At 44.0% G+C, this 21,726-nt stretch overlaps 1 protein-coding gene across 1 annotated transcript in view; it reads left to right on the top strand.

Moving 5' to 3' along the window:
- Positions 1-587: 587 nt before the first annotated feature.
- The window catches only part of FRMPD1 (FERM and PDZ domain containing 1), a 153,334-nt gene continuing 132,195 nt past the window's right edge, over positions 588-21,726 (top strand). The window contains exon 1 of the mRNA XM_043487306.1: positions 588-606. The gene's annotated coding sequence lies outside the window, so the exon portion shown is untranslated. The remainder of the gene's footprint in view (positions 607-21,726) is intronic.

Raw genomic sequence — 21,726 nt, 5'->3', positions numbered from 1 at the left:
CCTCGGTAAATGCTTGTTGTTAAATAAGTTGATTTTGAGGAATGGTATCAAAGCTTTTGTTGTCAGGTAACCTGAAATTGTAAGCCTTAGAAGTCTGAGACATTATAAATGACTCATAGGCTCTGCTTCCTTCTCAACCTGATGGACTTGGAAGACATGCAATGACTGATACACATGAACGTCACATGCATCCCTGCACAGTGTGTATTTCCAAGTCACATGACATTCCTCTGCAGGCAAAGAGCCCCGGGCCAGCTGAGTTAGGTTCGCGCACTGTGAGTGAGCCTTCCAGGCTGCTGGCACACCTCAAGAGGGTGTGGATTTTGTGTCAAGTGTAGGAAAGCCAACTAGGGCAGAGAGTATGAGAACCAGTTGGAAGCAGGATGACACCCCAGGGAGATGAATCTCCTGTTCAGCAGTTCTAGTCTCAACTCTTTCATTCATGAGCTGTGTGATCTTGAACAAGTGTCTTCCTTTTTGTAGGCTCCAGTGTCCCTGTTTGTAAAATGAGGGCTTGGATTGGCTGGTCTCTAAAGTCCCTTCCAGGATTGATGCTCTGGGATTCTGTGAAGTGTGAAGACTGCAGACATCAGGGGAAGGAAGCAGGTAAGTGTGTATTAGGAGCATGTGGCAACCAGCCCATCTGTTCCAGGCCTTCAGCAAACGGGAGCCAAGCTAGTATACAGATTCGCTTTAAGTCACCCTAGAAGTGGAGACATCTGAGGCACGATGGCTCAGCATTGCGTCTCAAGGATCTAGCTCAGGTCTGTCAGAAGGAAGCATTTCCAAGGATTGGAGTGGGGGGAGAGGGGACAGAGCTGTGTTAGTTTTCACTTCATAATAAAACGATCACATTTGGGACAAGTTTTTATGTTTTTTAGCCAGTAGTTTTGATTAATTTTTTGGCACTGAAATTATCCCAAATGTGAGTGTTGGAAATGATGCGAAGTGTACCACCTGGGACTTAGCTGCGGGAGCACGACAGCAATGCAGTGTTTGAGACCCCGTGGACTGCAGCCCAGCAGGCCCCTCCATCTGTGGGAGTCTCCAGGCAGGAATACTGGAGTGGGCTGCCATTCCCTTCTCCAGAAGTGTTTTTGAATGGAACTGTTAAGTGGGTGAATTGAGTTTTTTTTTTTTTTTTAGTCTGAGGCTATGAACCATTAAGTCATAGAAACTCATAGAAACTTGTCTTAGCCAAGTGAAAAAAATCCAGTTTCTTCTGAAGTCTTAAATGGGTGGTAGTGCCTTTGATACTTAAATGAAAGATTCCTTGAGAAGCGTAAAGAAAAGTATATACATATATATATATTGCCTAATTGAATAAATACTTCATAACCAACTCTTACGAGGTCTAGTACACTGGTCTAGTGTTTAGTACACTGGTGTCAGAATCTCTGAGAGGTGTATGGAAACTCCCACCTTTGTTCCTGGCGAGTGAGGTGTGCTCAAGAAGCCAACCTTCTGGCTCAGGATAACTCCTTTCAAGTCTGGCCCTTCCTTTGTGTTGACCAAGAGTTTCCTCATCTTCTTAGAAAAATGCCTGTGTAATGACTCACTTGGGTTCAGAAGGATGGATGCACAATCTCTTAATTCTTGAGGGTGTTTGGGTTTAAATCCTAGTGGTCAAAGCCCAAAACGAGTGCTGGTGTGGCCAAGTCCCGTTTTTGGCCCTCAGGATTAAGTTGAGCCTGGAGCAAAGTGGAGCCCCTCCTGAGGGGACCAGCCAAATGTAGAAAGAATGAAAGGAAATGGGCCTCCAGGTAGAGGAGCCAAAACACAGAAATAGTAATAGTTAAATTCACTGACTGTTTACTCTGCGCCAAGCAGGATCCCAGATCACAATGATCGTAATCAGAATTACACTATTAATAGTTCTCACACCAGCCCTCTGAGGCAGCCTCTCTTATTCCATTTTCTAAATGGAAAACTCAGGTACAGAGGGGTTAAACCATCACCCAAGGAGAGGTGGGTGGTGATTGTAGAGCTGGGAGTCAGACCTAGGTGGGACTGTAGGGTCCTTGCTGTTTACCCCCATGCCCTGCTGCATCCGTAACCTTTCAAGGTCACATACACCTCTCACTATGTATCTCCAGCATCCAGCCTGGGGCTGGGGAGGATATGGGCTTTGCGGAGTGTTCGTGAACTGAATGGAACCCGATAGACCCAGCCTGTGTGCCCACCTGGACTCTACAGGAGGCTCTGTGTGACCCGGCGCAGTACTTAAGAGGAGCAGAATGCTAGCCGGTCCCTGGGGGCTGACAGCTGAAGCCCAGTCCGACCAGCAGATGTGGGATCATGTGCAGGGTTCCCTCTTACTACACAGACATGGGGAGGAAAACCATGGGTATAGCAGAGTTCAGAGCTGGGGGCTGTGAGGGAGCAGCCTTCTGGTTCCATAGCTTGAATGGTGCAGAGAACCCTCTGCACCAGCCCCTGCACTCAGCACTGGCCACTGTGGACAGAGTTGGATTGCCCATATTCCACACCCCGGAGGAGCTCTATGCTAGTATTGGGAAGGGCTCCCTCTCTGATGGGACCCAGGAAATTGCCTTAGGACCCCTGTCCTGCTTTGCAGGGCCAGAGAAGACTAATTTGCAATCCCATTGTCTTTCTTACAGAGTTTTAAAACTCAGCTCATTCCCACTAACTGGATTCAGGAGATGGGTTTTGTAACTTTCAGGCCTCTGGATGAACTTTCTGGATAAAGAATGTAGGGCTAAGATGGTGGCAAGGCCAGGTAGACAGAACTTGGAGAAGGGCTCTGCAATTAAAATGGCTAGAGAGATGGTTGAATAAGAGGAGGAAAAGAAAGATAACTGTTCACGTGTTCATAAAACACTGCTGCTGGTGCTAAATCGCTTCAGTCGTGTCTGACTGTTTGCAACCTTATGGACTGTAGCTCACCAGACACCTCTGTCCATGGGATTCTCCAGGCAAGAATACTGGAGTAGGTTGCCATTTCCTCCTCCAGGGGATCTTCCTTTCCCAGGGATCAAACCCACATCTCTTAAGTCTCCTGCATTGGCAGGCAGGTTCTTTACTACTAGCGCCACCTGGGAAGCCCCACATGAAGCCCCCCATTGAAGTATAAACACTAGGACCTATTTACCCAGTAGGGAGGAGAGGATATTTAGTCTGTGTGTTAATTATGGAACCATCTTTTGGGTCAAGTGTCTTAAGTGATGAAGCAATTTTGGCAGACTAGGGACTCATTTGGTGATGAGTGATGAAGGTGATGTCTGTCTGGTTTGCCTGGATAGTCCCAGTTTATGCTTGTCATACTGCTGACATTGTTATTTATATTGCCTTGTTTCACTCTAAAAAGTATCCTAGGTTGGATGGTAAATTTTATGGTCATGCTGCCCAAGGAGCAAAAAACACCTGCATTTTTTCTGGTGGGCTTGAGTTCTGCATTTTAAGATCAAACAGATTGAAGTATAAACATCTCTTGCTAGATGGCCTTTTCCTCTCTTACCATCATGCCTGAATATGGTCAAAATTCGGTCCTTTCCCCCCTTAGCCTGGCTGGAAAATGTAAAACTAAAATTTACTCTGAAAATTAATAGAACCTCTCCCCACTTCCCGAAGTCTCTTTAGAAATAGAAAAACACGGGCAAGGTACAAATTCATTCAGCTTTTGCCATATATCTCTTTGACTAGCTTCAGTTAGACTTATCAGTTCTCAAATCTTTTAGTGCTCCTCCACTTAAAGTTCTGGGGCCCACCACAGACAGAGGATGGAGTAGGGTGCTGCTAGGCAACCACGGATGTGGAGGGGTCCTGTCAGCCTCTCACATGCCCTGCTGTTCTATAGGACCCTAGTCCTTGAGTTGTCACCTCCTGACTCCTCGGGGAAGGGAGGGAGGAGAGTTATTTTCTCATGTGGAGCCACCCCTGGAGATCTGCTTGAAGCATAGTCACTGTGACTGTAGCAATTGTTAGAAACTAGCAGAAGAATCAAGGGAAAGGAATGAAACTGGTGGTGTGTCATGAAATGTAATTGAGCATTGCCCTGCTTATTAGCATCCCTTCGCTCAGTTCATGTGGCCTCGTTTACAGATGGAAGAAAACAAGGGTTTGGGGAAGGAGCCTCTCTTGCGCATCCTTCGCTCTCTCTCCCCTAGCTGGGACGTCTACCCTTGCCTGTGTTTTAATGCTACTGTTGCTAAAGACATCAAGAAATACCTGTGACTGTACCTGACCTTAGTCATCTATCTGTTACAGAAGCACTTTTGGACTGTTTGAGTGGCTTCATCACCTCATCCTTTAGGATACAGTTGGAGATTAGGAGGAATAGTAATAGACAATTACTGAGCATTAGGCCTGTCATAGATGTTGAAGGGAATTACAGGGTCAAGAAATTACAGTCAAAATTCAAAGGGATGCAAAAATAAGGAGATGTCGTTTAGGTTTTGATGCTAGAAGCTCATTGTTTCAAAGATCTACAAGTATGTAATAAAACCATGCCATCTCTTGTTTTCACCTTCTCAACGTAAATCAGCTAAAAAAAAAAAAAATCACTGAATAATAAGAGACAGCGAAGGTGTGCTTCTTCATGGAGAATACCCCGAGGAATCTAGCTGTTTCAGGGAGACATTGGTTGTGGGTTTTGTGAATCAGCTTTAAGAGGAGCTGGATGAGCTTGTGACTGGCAATAATATCGGTAGCTCCTGAAGTCGAGATGGGGTAGTCAGTCAGTTCTCATGCTTTCTTCATGTCACATTCATATCACAGGGGACACAGATGGGTTGGAAATGTTTCCCTGCAGGGTCTTTGCTGATTCTCAGTTTCCTCCGATAAACTGGCTCATTCTTCACATCAAATTCTCTTTAAAACAAAGTGAACTCTGGGTTGATGAAACAACACACTGATTATTTAAGAAACGTGACGTAACCTACCTGTGAAGATTACTGAATGAGTGCAGAAGTCTTCCAAATTTTAAACTCTGGGGGACAGAAACCAATCCCAAACCACTGCCATTGCAGAAAACCTTGTTTTCCTTTGCAAATCATGCCCGAGAACTGTCACTAATAACGACTTATCAACCTTAAAAGCAACCACACTCCTAACATTATAGTAATGATAGCAGTACTGAAAGTATTTAAGTTTTAACAAAAACAATAGTTAAAATGTATCAAGGGCATATTGTGTAGCAGATCCTGCCCTGAGAGCTTTACATGCATTGTCTTGTTTAATCCTCCCAATAAAAAGTATTCTTATGTAGGCATTATTATGCTATTATCATAATTTTGCAGATGAATATTATTACAACCCAACCTCTCCAGACATCATCTGTCTACTCAGCATCTTTGTTTGGATATTTAATAAGCATCTCAAGTTTAAAGTCCAAAACTTGGCTGCTAATATTCCCTTTCTCTTTCCCCTTCTTCTGGCATACTTGCATGCCTTCAGTGTTCCTCATCACAGGTAATGGCAACTCTGGCCTTCAGGTTGCTCAGGCCAAAAATCTTGGAGTGGTCTTTGACTCCTCTCTTCTCACTCACATCCCACATCCCACGTGGTTAGACGATCCTGACGCTGTCCCTTCAAAGCGTGTCCGAATCTGACTGCTTCCCACTCTTCCACTGCTACTACCTGGCTCCAACTGCTATCCTCTCTCACCTGAATGACTGCAGTGATCTCCAAGTCTATGCCCTCACCCCCTTCAAGTCTATTCTCTTCATGGAGGCCAGACTGCCTCTGCTAAAAGGCAAGTTCAAAATCCTCCAGTGGTTACTCCTCTGACTCAGAGTAGAAATCAAAGCCCTTCCAAAAGCTGCAAAGCCTCAGTCAGGGCTAACTTCTTTTCTGATCTTCACCTTGAGTTCACCAACCCTGAGTTTTTTGCAATGTCTTGTGTGTATATAAATCTGTGCATTCTTCTGGGAGAACCGATCTAGTGGTTACCAGATTCTTGAAAGACTCAGCACCTCCCCAAAGCTTAAGAACCACTGCTTGGAGGAAGCCTCATATTTGAAAATCCAATTTAAGGAAAGCATTTATTCAGATTATAAAATGTTTTGAAAAGGATTCTTGATTTGATAAAAGGAATCACTGAAAATGTCTTGTGCGTTTACAATACAAATGAAATCAATATGTTTAATCATTTTACTAGACTCTTTGTGACCCAAGTGTATCAGTTCTAAGAGGATTCAGAGTGTATCTGGCTATAGTAAAATCTATGCGTAACAGATAGATGTTTAAGCCTTAGCTAACAGTTCTCTTATTCCCGTTAATATCAAACCTATATGCACAGTGTGGGGGCTGTTATATGTAAAGTGTTGTATTTGGAAATATTTTGCCATATTTCAGTTCGCAGAGCCTCATGTAAAGCTGGGCACAGACGAATGATGTCTATCTTCTGTATACTCTTCCTGCCTTTACCCCTTATGCTAGAATTTGAATCATTTCACAGATCGGCAAATGGTAAAACGAGGTTGGAGCCAAAGTGATTCTCTTGAACAGGGAGAGAGACTAGCAGTGTTTGCAGGTGGATCAGCCTGGATATGGGCTCTTGAGTCACTGAGACCCCAGAACTCAATCGTTCTCTGCATCTCAACCATTTGTAGACCACAAACCCTGGCATATGCCAGGGGTGTTGTGTGGATTAACCAGTAAACCATAATCAGTTAGGAAGTAAACGTGAATTATTGTTTTCATGGTGAGTTCTGGTCTGGGTTCCTGACCTGGAGAGAGGACCTGATTGCACAGGAGCCTCTGTTGGAGTTGAGAGCACCCTCCAAACCCATGAGGGATGTATCCCCCTTTGCCATATGTTGGGAGCATGCCAGAGAGTTGTGGAGCACTTGATTTTGCGCTGGAGACGTGTCTTGTGTGTGACTACGGGGAACCCGGTCCCTGTCTCCAGCACAAGAAGGGCTGCTGTCGGGCAGAGGATTTGTTCTTCTTGGGCCCAGTGGGCAAAACCAGGACCAGTGGGGAGGCAGATGTTAGCCCAAGAGTGGGAAGAACTTCAACAATTGGAGCAGTTCAACTGTGGAACCAATGCCTGAAAAGGCAGGGAGTTTTTCCCAGCCATGGAAAAGTTTAAGGAAAGGCTAGATAACTTATTTTCAAATAACTTACTGATTTATTACCTACCCTATGTAGGACATTATGCTGAGTGCTGGAGGAGCCCAGATGTGAACTAGACAAATACTATGCTCTTAGCGCAGATGTTAAGAGGGAAGATAAAATCCATCCATCCATCCATCAATCCGGTGAATCTACAGCGGTCCCTCAGTATTCATGGGAGATTAGTTTCAGGACCTCTGCCCTCCCCACAGACACCAAAACCCCAGAATGCTCAAGTTCCTTCTGTAAGAGAACTTTCAGATACAGAGGGCCAGGTGTATACTGAGGTATCATAGCACTGGGTGCTATACTGAACTGAATAAAACAAAGAGTGTGTGTGTCTCACAGCTGGTAGATGAGTTTGACAATAACCAAAGTATGAAGTTAACGTCCGTCTTTGAGAACGAAACTAGGAAAAGTTAACATGAAACGAAAATCAACTGGCTCATGGCAATGTAATTTTAACTGAAAAAATTTAAACAAAACAAATCATAACATACTTTGGCAACTGTGTTGACAGCGTGAAGGGAGTGGTCTGTCTGGAGCTAGAGGACAGGGAGTTAAAGGGAAAGTGTTTGTGAATTTGTTCCTAGCATGATCTGAACACGGGATCATGGACCAAGGACTGAGAACATCAGACTGTCGCAGCTCCGTGACACCATTGAGATCGTATCACTCGTACTCTTTCCAAGGAGATCTCTTCTCCTGGCTGGCTCCTGCTTATCTTCAGGTTTTAACATAAATGTGACTTTCCTGGAAAAGCCTCATCTGTACTCTCACAGTCCTGAGTAATATTGCTCCTATGTGGCACTTATTCCAGCTGTAATTTACTCACTGTTCCTTGGCATCTCTCTTCCCCACTAGACCATGAGAGTAGAAGCCCTGTCCGTCTTATTCACCCCTGTATCCCATTGCCTGGCACATAGAGGCACTCAGTAAATACTTGTCAAATGACTGGATAAATAAATGAAAGATGGAATAAATCTGATTTCTCAGGAAGATTTTTTTCCTATAAGGGAAGAATTTTCTGAGCAGAGAGATAACTTTTATTTCTGGAACTCTTAGAGACCTCACTTACAGCAGGATTCTAACATAAGATAGAAATGTGAGTGGACAGGAAATGAGGTATGGGACTTCAGAGATGGAATAGCAATGGTAGAAGCGGTTATGTAAGAGAGGGTACCTGACCTGAGTACCGAATCAAAGAAGGGATTTGGCAAGTGGAACTGAGAAGTAGATGGAAAAAGATTATTCTAGCTAGAGATAGACAGCATGAGCAAAGATACCCAGTTTGGAATTCAGAGTGTATGTGGAGGAGTGATGGAGCATAACATGGGGAGCGCAGGCTGGGATCCCACTGAGGCAGGCAGGATAAAGGGTGTAAACTTATTCATCTCTTGGCAGGCTTTGCCACAGAGGGGACCCCTGCTTTGCATGGGTGTCAGTTCCTTTTGTAGCGTTTCAAAAGATATGACGTGGACAAGGACTGGGTGACTTCAGGAGCAGGCCAGCTGTCTGTCTCCCTAAATGTCCTCCCAGTAGGGTGTAACTATCAGGGATCTCATGGAGTTCAGGTTCTTGCCCTTTATCTGTCAGGCTCAAAAATCTGTTTCTCCATACTCAAAGGTGGATCACAGCTCACAAGGCTACCCTATATAACCAGGATGCTAATTTAGTAATTCATAGGGAAAACTAGCATTGCTACAGGTATCATATAGTCAAGTCCTAAAATGTTCCAGCCCTGTAAGCAGATCACATAAGAGGTCATATATAATTAGGTGTTAGTTTGTTAACTCACAAGAAATACATTCCCCAGGGATGCCCAAGTCCAGTAGCTAGGTAGTCATTTCATGTCGGTAGATTTAGATGGGAAGCCAAACTACAATCAGTTGCTTGATAAACTTGGAATTTGGAACAAGGGAAACTCATTAGAAGAATGTTTCAAATGAACTTATTTACAAAATAGAAACACACTCACAGACTTAGAGAATGAATTTATGGTTGCAGGAGTTGGGGGAAGGGTAGGAGGGGAGGGATAGATTGGGAGTTTGGGGTTGACATGCACACATCGCTGTGTTTAATACAGATAACCAACAGGACCTACTATACAGCACAGGGAACACCGCTTAGTATTCTGTAATAAACTAAATGCGAAAAGAATTTGAAGAAGAATAGATACATGCATATGTGTAACTGAATAACAGAATGTTGTTAATCAACTATTTGTTGTTTAGTTGCTAAATTGTGTCCAACTCTTTTGCAACCCCATGGACTGTAGCCCACCAGACTCCTCTGTTCATGGGATTTCTCCAGGTAAGAATACTGGAGTGGGTTACCATTTCCTTCTCCAGGAGAATCTTCCTGAACCAGGGATCAAACCCTGGTCTCCTGTGCTCCAATATAAAATAAAAATTAAAAGAATGTTTCTAGACATCTGACCTCTGTAATAGGCAGGTACTTGTCGCCAGAATTACCTGGGTCACCTTTTTAACCAGAACCCCTCTTCTCTGGACGGTATTAGATGGACAGTGCCAAAATTTGCTTCTCTCCCCTCCTTTCCTTGCATTTATATGGCTGGTCAACCTCCCTTCTGACTGATGCTTGCCTTTTCTAGCTATGTTAACACTTTCAATTCGATTTCATCAAGTTTTCCTGGTCTGAGAACCATTTTTTTTCTTTAGAGTGATTTAGCAAATCTCTCCTATAATTGACGTTGTGTTGATGTCCCAGTTTAATTCTCAGAGGACCATCTTATTTCTAATTCTTTCAGGATCACTCACTGTTGGCCCTAGTACTGACAACACTTTCCAGCCTCGAGATTCTAGGGCAACCCAAGCCTCCAAAGGTTTGGAACAATCTTATTTAACATTGTGAGATTGTTACAAACTATATGAAGCCTCAGTGATAATAACCATTTCCATTCCACTCATGTGCTTTTTTGCAATCAAAACACAGGCTCCTGTCTTTTATCATTCTAAGATGAAATTCTTTACCTCTTGAGGTAAAGAGGGCAGGGATTGAGTTGCTCATGGTCACATAATTAACAAGAGACAGAAACAGAGCTCAAATCCCAGGCCACTTTCTAGTATATCCCACTCCTTGATCATGTAACGGAAGAGTTTTCTTTTAAATTCCATTTACGTTGAAAGGAAAAATCAAATTACACTAATGTTTAATTTATCTAACTGAAGATCATGCAGAGGAGTCAAGTCAATTCTCCATCATGAGTGATGGAGAATTTTCGTATCAGGACCAGGGCTTGATTAGCAGTAGATATGAAAATCCCATCCCTAGCTCAAGGAGGCAGAACTATGAGATTAGACAGACCCCTGAGGTCACCGCTGGCAGGAGCAGTAGGAACAAAGACCAGATCACAGACCGGAAGGCCCTTGGGTGAGCCCAGAGCTGGGAAAAAGGGGCTGGTATTCCTGAGGGATGTTGCCTCTGCGCCCCAGGGAAGATTGGGTGAATGGTGCCTCTTAGCCTTTCTGGAATCAAAACACTCTTTCATTGCTGGAAATAGGATACATTCACACTCTTTGAGTCTTTGCCCCAGACTTCATACAACCCACCTCCTTTGTGATAATGACCGTTAATGAGTGGGGATATGAAGGTCAGGGCTAGGGACATTATTTTGCTCCTAACAAGGGTGAAGATTGTATTGCCTCCAACCTAAACTCAGGAAACTGTAAGCCTTAGACATTAAGTAACTTGACCAAGGTCACTTAACTAATACATGTTGGAAATGGTTTCTAAGGTAGGTTGGTTTGGATGTAAAACACAAACTTTCCCATTGTGACGTGCTGACCCTCAGTACATTCATGTCTTTGAATGAGATCTTACAGTTCAGGCCTCTTTTGTCCTCCAGGCCTGCAGGTCAGAGTGATGAGAACAAAAGACAGGAGAAAGGCAGGAAAGTGTTGCCGTCAGCCCGTGCTAGAGCCATATCATCTGGGTTCAAGTTCTACCATCTGCCAGCTGTAGGACCAGGGGCAAGCTTCACCCTCTCTGTGCCTATCTCCTCACTTCTAAAATGAGGATAATAATAGTAGTCACTTAAAAAAATGGTAGTACTCACTTCACAGGATTGTTGTGAGAATCGAATACATTAATATAACTATAGTGCTTAGAAAGGGCCTTCCCTGGTGGCTCAGATGGTAAAGAATCTGCCCGTGCTTAGAAAAGTATCTGGCACATAGTACATGCTCAATAAAATTAGCCAGTAATATCTTGATTAAATTGAGGTCTTGACCTCAATCCAGTCCGACCCCTTCAGTGGCTTTGGGAGACACTGCAGGCTCATTAATTCCATAATTCTAAACTCAACATTCAGAAAACTGAGATCATGGCATCTGGTCCCGTCACTTCATGGCAAATAGATGGGGAAACAAAGGAAAAAGTGACAGGCTTTATTTTTGGGGCTCCAAAATCACTGCAGATGGTGACTGCAGCCATGAAATTAAAAGGTGCTTGCTCCTTGGAAGAAAAGTTATGACCAACCTAGATAGCATATTAAAAAGCAGAGACATTGCTTTGCCAACAAAGGTTCATCTTGTCAAAGCTATGGTTTTCCCATTAGTCATGTATAGATGTAAAAGTGGACTATAAAGAAAGCTGAGTGCCGAAGAATTGGTGGTTTTGAACTGTGGTGTTGGAGAAGAATCTCGAGAGTCCCTTGGACTGCAAGCAGATCCAACCAGTCCATCCAAAAGGAAATCAGTCCTGAATATTCATTGGAAGGACTGATGCTAAAGCTGAAACCCCAATACTCTGGCCACCTGATTTGAAGAACTGACTCATTGGAAAAGACCCTGATGCTGGGAAAGATTGAAGGTGGGAGGAGAAGGGGACGACTGAGGATGAGATGGTTGGATGGCATCACCAACTCGATGGACATGAGTTTGCATATACTCCAGGAATTGTTGATGAACAGGGAGGCCTGGCATGCTACAGTTGATGGGGTCGCAAAGAATTGGACACAACCGAGTGCCTGAGCTGAACTGAAGCCACCTGTTGGGGTAGGTTGCTTTCTAGGTGGGTCATCTGAGCTATTTTAATGGATCATCTTAACCATTTTAACACATCCCTACTGATGTAAATACTAGACGTCATCTAGAATTCTAGGGCCACACCATGGGTAGTCCCTACAGTTTGCCTCTGTTGTACCCTCTACCCCCTCTCCTAGAAATGCTTGTCCAAAGTGACTGATCCATTTACTGGAGATTTGCCCTGATGTGGGTGCCTGCCGGTGGCTAGCACTCCCTAGAGGGCCCATTCCTTGCATGCTTTGTAGCTTAGCAGGCTCCTGCATCTTCTCAGCTGGTGAGATTCCAGATGCCTAAGCTGGCAGGAAGGGTGAGGCCGCCCCAGTTGATTCCAGGAAGGGAATCAGCTCTGTCCACACAGACAACTGCAGGCCAATTAAAATGGTGCATAAGCTAATTAAGGACTGAATGAGGTGCCACATACGTGCCAGATAATGACAGCCTTGAGCAAGAACCTCCTATGACTTGAAACTGAATGGCTTAGGTGACAAGATTAAAGCAAATAGGACCACAGACTGCAAGATATAACTTCATGCTTTCACATGGAATCTTTAATACCGTTCAATTTCATGAATATTTATGAAATGTGAACAGGGCAGGACACAGTGCTAGACATTACGGGAACACACGTGTGTGACAGTCAGTCCCTGACTCAAGGTGTCAGTTCTCCATCCCTACTCCCACATGCCATCGGTACCCACAGTTCCTCTCACGCGGACCATTGTAACCTCTCTTAACTGGTCTCCCCGTCTCCTGTGTTTCCTCAGCCACAATCCATACAAACAAACTTTGGTCTCATAACTCTTCACTCAAAATGGTTCCCGTTGCCTACACATTAAGTGCAAATATCTTGCCAATGTTAAAGACCCCACAGATTGGTCCAAATTAACCTTTCCAGGTTTTTCTCTAAGGACACTGCCCTCCTCCGTGTCAGCCTTATTGGTCTATTACGGTTTCCTCAAACATGCGGTCTTCTTCTTCTCCCCATCTTCCTGCTTTCCCAGGTCTGTTACAAGGCACAACATGCCTTCCCCTTGCATCTCTGACCAGGGAGATCTTGCCTCTGGGCTTCAGGGCTCATCTCCTGTGCCACTTCTCTGAAGCACTGTCTGATGCTGGCCGCCTCTCGTGGGACGTCCGCGATCCCCGTTATCCTCTGTTGTACTTGGTTTATCCTGCTCTCATGCCTGAGTTTTCTTCCAGCAAGTCTCCTGAGGAACTGGTCCTGGGATTGGCTTTGCTATTTTCCTCTTCCACAGCTTAGCGAGCGTGGTACTCATGTGGAGTGAATTATACTGAATGGTAGGGGGCAGATAAACCCAACCCAAAGTGACTCTTGTCAGCCAAAATGCTACAGGGTTCTATGCCAGAGCTCCAAAGTGGAATAGAATTCCAAGTAGGAAAGACCGGGAAAGGTTGCATTTTTTCATGTAAACCTTCCCTGATTTCTCCTCCTCTTGTGACATGTGTCCTTCTTGTATCCCCCCCGCCCCCCACCAACCACTGTGGTATTCACAACCTGGTATTTTAATTGTTTCCTTATATTAATATATCTGATTTAGGCTTCCCTGGTGGCTTAACGGTAAAGAATATGCCTGCCAATGCAGGTGATGCAGGTTCAATCCCTGGGTCGGGAAGATCCCCTGGAGAAGGGAATGGCAACCCACTCCAGTGTTCTTGCCTGGTGAATCTCATGGACAGAGGAGCCTGGCAGGCTATGGGGTCACAAAGAGTCGGACATGGCTTAGTGACTAAACAACAACAACAAATATGTCTGATTTATCTCCTGGACTAGAAGATCCTTGAGGGCAGAGACCAAACTTTAGTCCCTGTTACATTTTTGTACCAAGCCCAGTGCTTGGCACATAGTAGGTGCTCAGCAATTATTTGTAGGAGGAGGAAAAAGAGGGTGGGAGAGAGGGAAGGGAGAGTTTATTCATGTAGAGATGGAAAAAGGTGAACACTATAAAGAAATTGAATCCAAAGAGGTATAGTCATAAGTGGGGCTCTGCCAAATTGTCGTGGTGGAATAGCTTGATGTAATGAAAGTGCTCACTTCTTACATACTGCTTTTTGTAGGTGCTAACTGGCACTGAGTAAGTAAGGAAAAAACCCAACTCAGTATTCCCAGATCCTTTTGTCCCCCTCTTCCTCCCACATCCTAGAGTTAGCACAGTGATCCTTTCCTCAATAGGAGATAATTAGGAGGCAGTTGGCAGCCTCAATCCATTCCTCCTTCATTACAGGTAATTGTTGTGATTGCTGGAGCTTCCACCAACACAAAGACCCTTCAAATGGCCACTTAAGTTAACTCTTAAAAAAAAACAACAACAAAGGCTTCCAGATGAGGCCGAAATTCTTTTTCCCTTGCTTCTACATAAAAGGCAAAATTAGGAGTGGAAGGGATTCCCAGGAGGCTCAGTGCATAGAGAATCTGCCTGCTACGCAGGAGACTCAGGTTCAATTCTTGGGTTGGGAAGATCCCTGGAGGAGGACTTAGCAACCCACTCCAGTATTCTTGCCTGGAGAACCCCATGGACAGAGGAGCCTGGTAAACTACAGTCCATGGGGTCCCAAAGAGTAGGACACAACTGAAGCGACTTAGCATGCACCCATTCTCTTTTACCGGCCTGCAGTCAGAGGGCCACAGCATAGCAGGAGGAGCAGAGACTCTGGCTTTGTGTAGGCATGCCTGGCAGTTTCACCACTTACAAAGCACACGACTTAAGCACCTTAATCACTGAAGCTTATTTCCCTCATCTGTAAAATGGGAATAAATACTATCTTCTTCACGGGACTGTTGTGAGAATTAAGTAACACGTACCTTGGTCCAGCACCCAGCATAGAGCAAGTCCTATGTAAATGGTTAGCTATGGGTCATCATTATTTAAAGTATTGGGTTGACCAAAATGTTTGTTTGGGTTTTTCCAGTAGATGGTACGGAAATATCCAATTGAACTTTTTGGCCGACCCAATATGTGGGGTAAGGATTCAAGGGCGTAACGTTGTAGACAGCTGTTATCAATACATATTTCAGAAATCCTGTTAGTTGCTCCAGTTGTCTGGTGGGAGAGTTTTAGAGCCCTTGGTATTCCTTTCACTCCTGTTTTTATTTTATCCCATTCCTGGGCCTGTATTTATATGCTACAGAAAGTACGGCACACTTATGTGGTTCCTTTAGCAATCATTAAATTCATTCCTGACCCCAATTTATCCTCATCTTGTTTCCTACTACCTCAGGCCCTACTAGGAACACAGGATAAAGCTCCTTCTTTTCTATAACATTTTAAAAAGTGCATGTTTGCAAGAGTTTTGCAAAAACTTTGCAACTTGATCTTTGAAGAGCTCCAATCCAAATAGACAACGTTTTAGACTTTGGGTTAGAAAAGTTATTCTGCTTGTAAGAAATTCTGACTTCCAATATTTTCATTATTGTAGTTTTTAAATTATTCTCAGTTTCCTTATCTATTTTGGTACAGAAAGTGAAAACATTTTCTCATGTGTATCTATAATGATAGCTGGAAATTTGTGGGAAGGAAGGCAGAGAAAAATGACAGATTCATCATCATAACTCTTGATAGCAGGAAGGTGGAAAAGAGAATCAATGAGGAGAGAAAGAAGCAGGGAACAGGAGAGTCTACACTGGGGTAGACCTTTGACAGTCGTTTGCTGGACACGTGAATGAATTGTAACTTGAGAGCATTAGACTGAAAGTTCCCAGAGAGAGGTAAGACATGATAGCTATCAGATACCCAAAGCTGTGAGACAGACCACCCCAAAGAACCTACCAAAAATTTTTAGCAGAAAAGTGGTTACATGACTCTTGCACTATTACCCATCAAGGGTCCAGAGATGCCACACTCTTGGAAGCTTTTGAAGAGGATTTCCTCAGAGGAAGCGATGAGTATAAGTGCTACTTGTGGCCCCAGGGCTTAAGGGATGGGGGTATGCACCTCATCTCACTGCAGCAAGATCAATCAGAGCATGAGCTGTGTCTCCTGCAGTTATGGGCCCTGGGGACTGGGTCTGACTCCTTTCCCTAATTTACAGGAAAAGAGCAGGACTGGCTGATGCTTTGGCAGCAAATCAAAGGAGGTTGCTGCTGCTCCCAGATTTGCCAACACTCCTAGAATTGGTTCAGGCAAAGAATGTTCCAAGGAGTGGATAGAGCCAGTATGGGAGACAACTTAGATCTGCTTAGAGGGAGTTCGAAGAGGCCCCAGATGAGGAGAAGCTGGGTGAGGCCTGCAGCATTTTCTAGAAACTCCTGCCTGAATAGAATGTTTTTGCTCAGGTTAAGGGACCCTCTCAAGTGAGAAACCACCAGGGCTGGGGAAGGGGGGAGATCTTTGAGGAACTTGAAATAATATTATATAGGAGAAAATCAGTTTCAGACAACTGCCAGGCCTGCAGAGGATGAAACCATCTCACCAGGGGCCCAATCAAGCAGGCCCTTTATGCCCACTTTTCCTCTCCTCCTCTCTTTCTCCAGGAGGGGTCAGAAACCCCATTTAGGAAGACAGGAGTGTAACAGAAAGGAAAGAGAAGATTTAAATTCTGGTTTCCCACCCATTGAAAGCCTCCTGAATGAGATTAGAAGTTTCTGTTACTATTTCATGGATGTGGATATTTTAATTTACTGAATTGAAATGGTTATTAACTGTGACTTAAAGCCGGGACTTGTGGCTACTTAGGAGTGGCCCTAAAACCTAGGGACATGCTTAAATCTACATCTAGTGCCAGAGGAAGTTCTGTCCCCACCCCACCCCTGCTAAGTTTAAAGGGTGGTGGGAGATTCAAAATAGTGGTGTTGTTATATTCCCTGAATTTTGGTTGTTCCACGTACTGGCTACAGAATGAATAAATGAACAGATTAAAAATGAATGAAAGAGTGTTGTTTATATTAGGAAGCACTATGATTCAAACTTAGGGCTTTTTATTTTCTAATTTTTTAAAAGGCATTTTTGATGTGGACCATTTTAAAAGTCTTTATTGAATTTGCTACAGTATTGCTTCTGTCTTTATGTTTTTGATGTTTTGGCCACGAGGCATGTGGGATCTTAGCTTCCCAAGCAGGGATCGAACCAGCACCCCCTGCGTTGGAAGGCGAAGTCTTAACCACTGGAGAGCCAGGGAAATGCCAGGGCTTTTTAAAACTTGAATTCTTGTGACATTTTATCATCTCCAAAGATGTGTGTGGTTATAGGTAGACACTACTGTTGGCTGTTAGCCGTACTAAGGTCCTGTATTGAAATTAGCACCACCCTACCTGTTTCCTGTTACCTCAAAAGCTGTAGCAAGTGAAGTGGATCACCAATGTTTGTTAAGTCCCTCACCTCCTTTTACTCTCTGATTGTGTTCATTTCCTGCTGAAAACCTTAGCTAGCTCTTCTGCTGAGAAGGTGCTCAGAATGCGTTCACACTCAGGCGTAGAAGAGTCAAGATCTGGCTACATGCTTATTTCCAGGGACATTTTTGCTTTAATTTTGAAATGCCCGAGTTCAAAGAAGTGATGCCTTCATGGTAGGTTTGGGGCATTTGCAGCAGTCAAATGTGGACGGAGGTTTCTTTTTCTGTGGCTCCCCAGCTCCCTGGGAACCTGGTTGCTGGGCATATGGGCAGCTGCCCAGGTGCATACCCGTTCTCCAGCTTAACTTGTCTGAGATGGTAAATGGGAAAGTGTGTTGTAAACTATAATATACCCTGCAAATGTGAGCCAGCATTATCATGATTCTTTAATAGCTTCAACTACTTACAAGAGACCTGTAAGCTCTTCTTAAAAGGTCATTTAACCCACAAGATGCTTTTGCTGTCCTCACAAAATTATCTCCTTTTGGCAGGAATTTTGTGAGCATCCCAAAGGGCCTGGGACAACTCTCCTCCCTCATGACAGGCATGGTTCTGAAAACCAAAGACAGCCCCTTGTGGGGCATTTTTCCTTTCTTCTTGTCTATGTCCACCTGTCTGGAAACATTTCTGCTTCTGATGCTATCACTCCCATCTTGCAGCTGAGGCAAAACCTCCTGCCTGGCTGGGCTTCTTTTTGTGTTAGAAATGATAAGGAACAGCTGTCCTCGGATTGATGCCATCACCCCTGTTATGATTCAGCCTTTCAGCTTGTGGCAGCAATTGCGTGTTAGATGAATGTCTTTCTAAATTCAATCACCCCAAAATAAATACATTGCAGTAGCCTCATTAAACAAAATTGGATGCAAGGAGAGGATGGGGCTGACTGATAGGAAATGAGAAAGAAGTAGAATATTTCAAAATTGCACGCGTTCAATTGCCCTTCAGAAACCTCTTCTAGGACCTTGTTCAGCTTTAGAACACTTAAGTTTTGTTTTTTGTTTTAAAGATGCTTATGTATGTGGTACCACTTTCCAAAAGGAGATCTTTTTTTAAAATAGCATATGATAAAATAATGTATATATCCATATTAAGAGACTGTCATATAAAATAGGCACCGATGTTTGGCAGAAACCAACAAAATTCTGTAAAGCAATCATCCTTCAGTTAGAAATAAATTTAAAAAATAAAATAGGCAAATGTGCAGATGGTTTTATATACAGCATCTTACATAGCATATTTAGCATACCTTAGGCAGCTCATTCAGTGATCATTCAAATATTTTAAAGTTTAGCCTCGAGTTTGCCCAGAATGTGTTAAATTGAATCCATTCGTGTGTTCATTCATCCAACATATACTTGCTGAGACCTACTGTGTGCTATGTCTTGTCTTTGTTAGTGGACCACCAGGTACTAGACAGTCTCTGCTGCGAAAGCTGCTTAGAGTAGAGTGTGGGATCGTACAGAAACCCGTAACAATATTGAAAGATTCAACATGCTAAGTGCCATAAGAAAGATGCAGAAAGACCCATGAGGGTTTAGAAGAGGAAGTGGCTGTTTATTAAGAAATAGAAAATCTTCAGGCTGAAGGCAGCATTTGGGCTGACCTTGAAGTCTCTGAACAGTTTTAAAATTGAGGGCTTTTTTCAGAAAGAGAAAAACAAATATCCTATTAACATATATATATATATGGGGGGGGGAATGGTACAGATGAACCTATTTGCAGGGCAGGAATAGAGATACAGACGTAGAGAACAGACATGTGAACACAAGTGGGGGAGGGGAGGGAGGGATGAACTGGGAGAGTGAGGTTAACATATATACACTACCATGTGTGAAATAGATAGCTAGTGGGAAGCTGCTATATAGCACAGGGACCTCAGCTTGGTGGTCTGTGATGAACTAGATGGGTGGGATGGGGGCTGGGGGTAGGAGGCAGGCTCAAGAGGAAGGGGAAATATGCACACACATCGCTGATTCACTTTGCTGTACAGGAGAAGCAAACACAACATTGTAAAGCAATTATACTCCAATAAGACATTGTAAAAAATAAATTAAAAAATTGAGGCCTTCCCTTCGAGGCTAAGGGAACGGTGTAGACAAAATGAAGATCATACATTTGGGTGAGGGGTTGGAGCCTGGAGGGTATAGACTCACAGGGGAGAGCACCGAGTGCTGGGCTAAAGGGTTTAAACCTTTTGCCGTAGACATTTGGGAACCACAGTAGGAATGATATGATCAGACTTGTGCACAAGGAAATTTAATCCAGTCGCAGGCTCTGGTTAGCATTGACTGGAGGTGGGAGGCTTTAGAGACCATCGCAAAAGTTCAGGCCAGGAATAAAGAGGAGCCCAAGGCAGGATGATGGCAAATAAGCACTGGAGACACAAACATTAATTATTAAAAAGGAAAAATCAATGAGTTTGTGACTGTGGATGTTTTAGGCTCAGTCTGTTCCTCTGGGCATTAGATTTATTTGCACAGGTTAGGGCTATGTGGGAGAGAGGTTTGTAGCATTCAGGGTCCTGGGGGAAACTGAGTCGAGATTTTAATGACAGCCCTACTCGCAGAGGGGTGAGTGGGGTTAAGGGAACCAGCAAGAGATGGTGAGGCACCCAGAGATTAGCACGAGTGGGAAGCTTTAGCACACCTCCGGAGCAAGGGGAAGAAACAGTATTCCCAGTGTCCAGTGAGAGGTGGAGCCGTGGAGGTGCTGTGGTCTAGGAGAGAAAAGCAAGAGAGTCGGAAAGAAACACCCTCGCCTCTCTCCATTACTGCCGTTTGAGCTGCTGGTTCCTTTCATTGGCCAAACTCAGCAGAAAAGGTGTCGAGGTAATGCAGTTACAGGGGTGGGCCTCTCAGGGCACAGAGCAGGGGAAAGATGGGCAGAAATCATGATGGGGAGAGAGTAGGGAGAACAAATGGAGAATAACCAAGATACAGTGCCAAGTTGTGCTGAATGTGAGATGCTATTTAGTGTCCTGGAGACTCTTGAATCTTACAGATTTCAGACAGAGGGGTTTCACCATGAATCCTGATTCTAATAAAATCATCACTACACTCTTGATAATAAAAGCAAGTAATCAAATATACACAATGAAAGGTGAGAGCCAGGCTTGGGCGCATAATTTAACTATTGAGTCTCAGTTTATCTGTAGAACAATGACAATTCCTGCTGAGCCTACTCTGTAAGGTGATTATGAAAATTAAGTGAGATAAAGGTTGTAAAAGTGTTTTTTATTTTAAGAAAATATTTCTTTATTTGTGGCTGTGTTGGGTCTCAGCTACAGCACTCTGGCTTCTCTCTAGTCATGGACGTGACACATTAGCTGCTCTGCAGCATGTGGGATCTTAGTTCCCAGACCAGGCATCGAACCCACATCCCCCGAATTGGAAGGTGGATTCTTAACCACTGGACCACCAGGGACATCCTGGCAAAGTGTTCTTAAAATTAACTTTTGCAGGCTTCCGTGGTGGCTGAGGGGTAAAGAAGCCACCTGCAAGTGCAGGAGACGCGGGTTCGATACCTGGTCTGGGACGATCCCACGTGCTGCGGAGCAGCTAAGCCCGTGTGCCACAGCTGTTGAGCCTGTGCTCTGGAGCCGGGGAACCACAAGTGTTGAAGCCTGTGAGCGCTAGAGCCCATGCTTCGCAACCAGAGAAGCTACTGCAGGAAGAAGCCCACACATGGCAACAAAGAGTAGCAAGCATACCTTCTCCACAACTAGAGAGATGCCTGCCCAACAGTGAGATCCAACACAGCCAAAAAGAAATGAATTTTTAAAATTATTAAAAAATTAATTTGGGGCATAAATCATTTGCAAGATGTGAAGGGTTTTTCTTATCACCTGGATCATCCCGTTTTCGCTTTGGTGCTCTCCACCTTACCAGCAGCGTGCCTGGCCCCGGGGGCTGCTGCTCCATCCACATTTACAGCATTGAATTAACTTGAATTCTGAACACATTTCTCCTTTCTCCCATGATTCCTGCACAATCTCTTTCAATCAGCTTGTGCTACTGTGGGACTGTTCACCGTTTTCAATATATTCTATCCCTCTAATAGGCTGTCAAGAAAAAATGAAGACCGCCCAAAGTTAAAATGATCAGAAAATATTTGACTTCATCAAGGCAAAGCTCCTTCCTGTGTTCTTAGAGTAAGATATTGTGAATAGCTTTTGACCAAGGATCCCAGGTTCTGGACTTAGGATTCCTTCTCTGAATTTACTAGTCTCCTTTCGCAGCCTAAAACTGCTGCACAC

The sequence above is a fragment of the Cervus canadensis genome, chromosome 14 (genome assembly GCF_019320065.1).
Source record: "Cervus canadensis isolate Bull #8, Minnesota chromosome 14, ASM1932006v1, whole genome shotgun sequence".
NCBI classification, from domain to species: Eukaryota; Metazoa; Chordata; class Mammalia; order Artiodactyla; family Cervidae; genus Cervus; species Cervus canadensis.
Note: the sequence above shows the minus strand (reverse complement) of the source record. Positions and strands in the feature narration are given on the sequence as shown.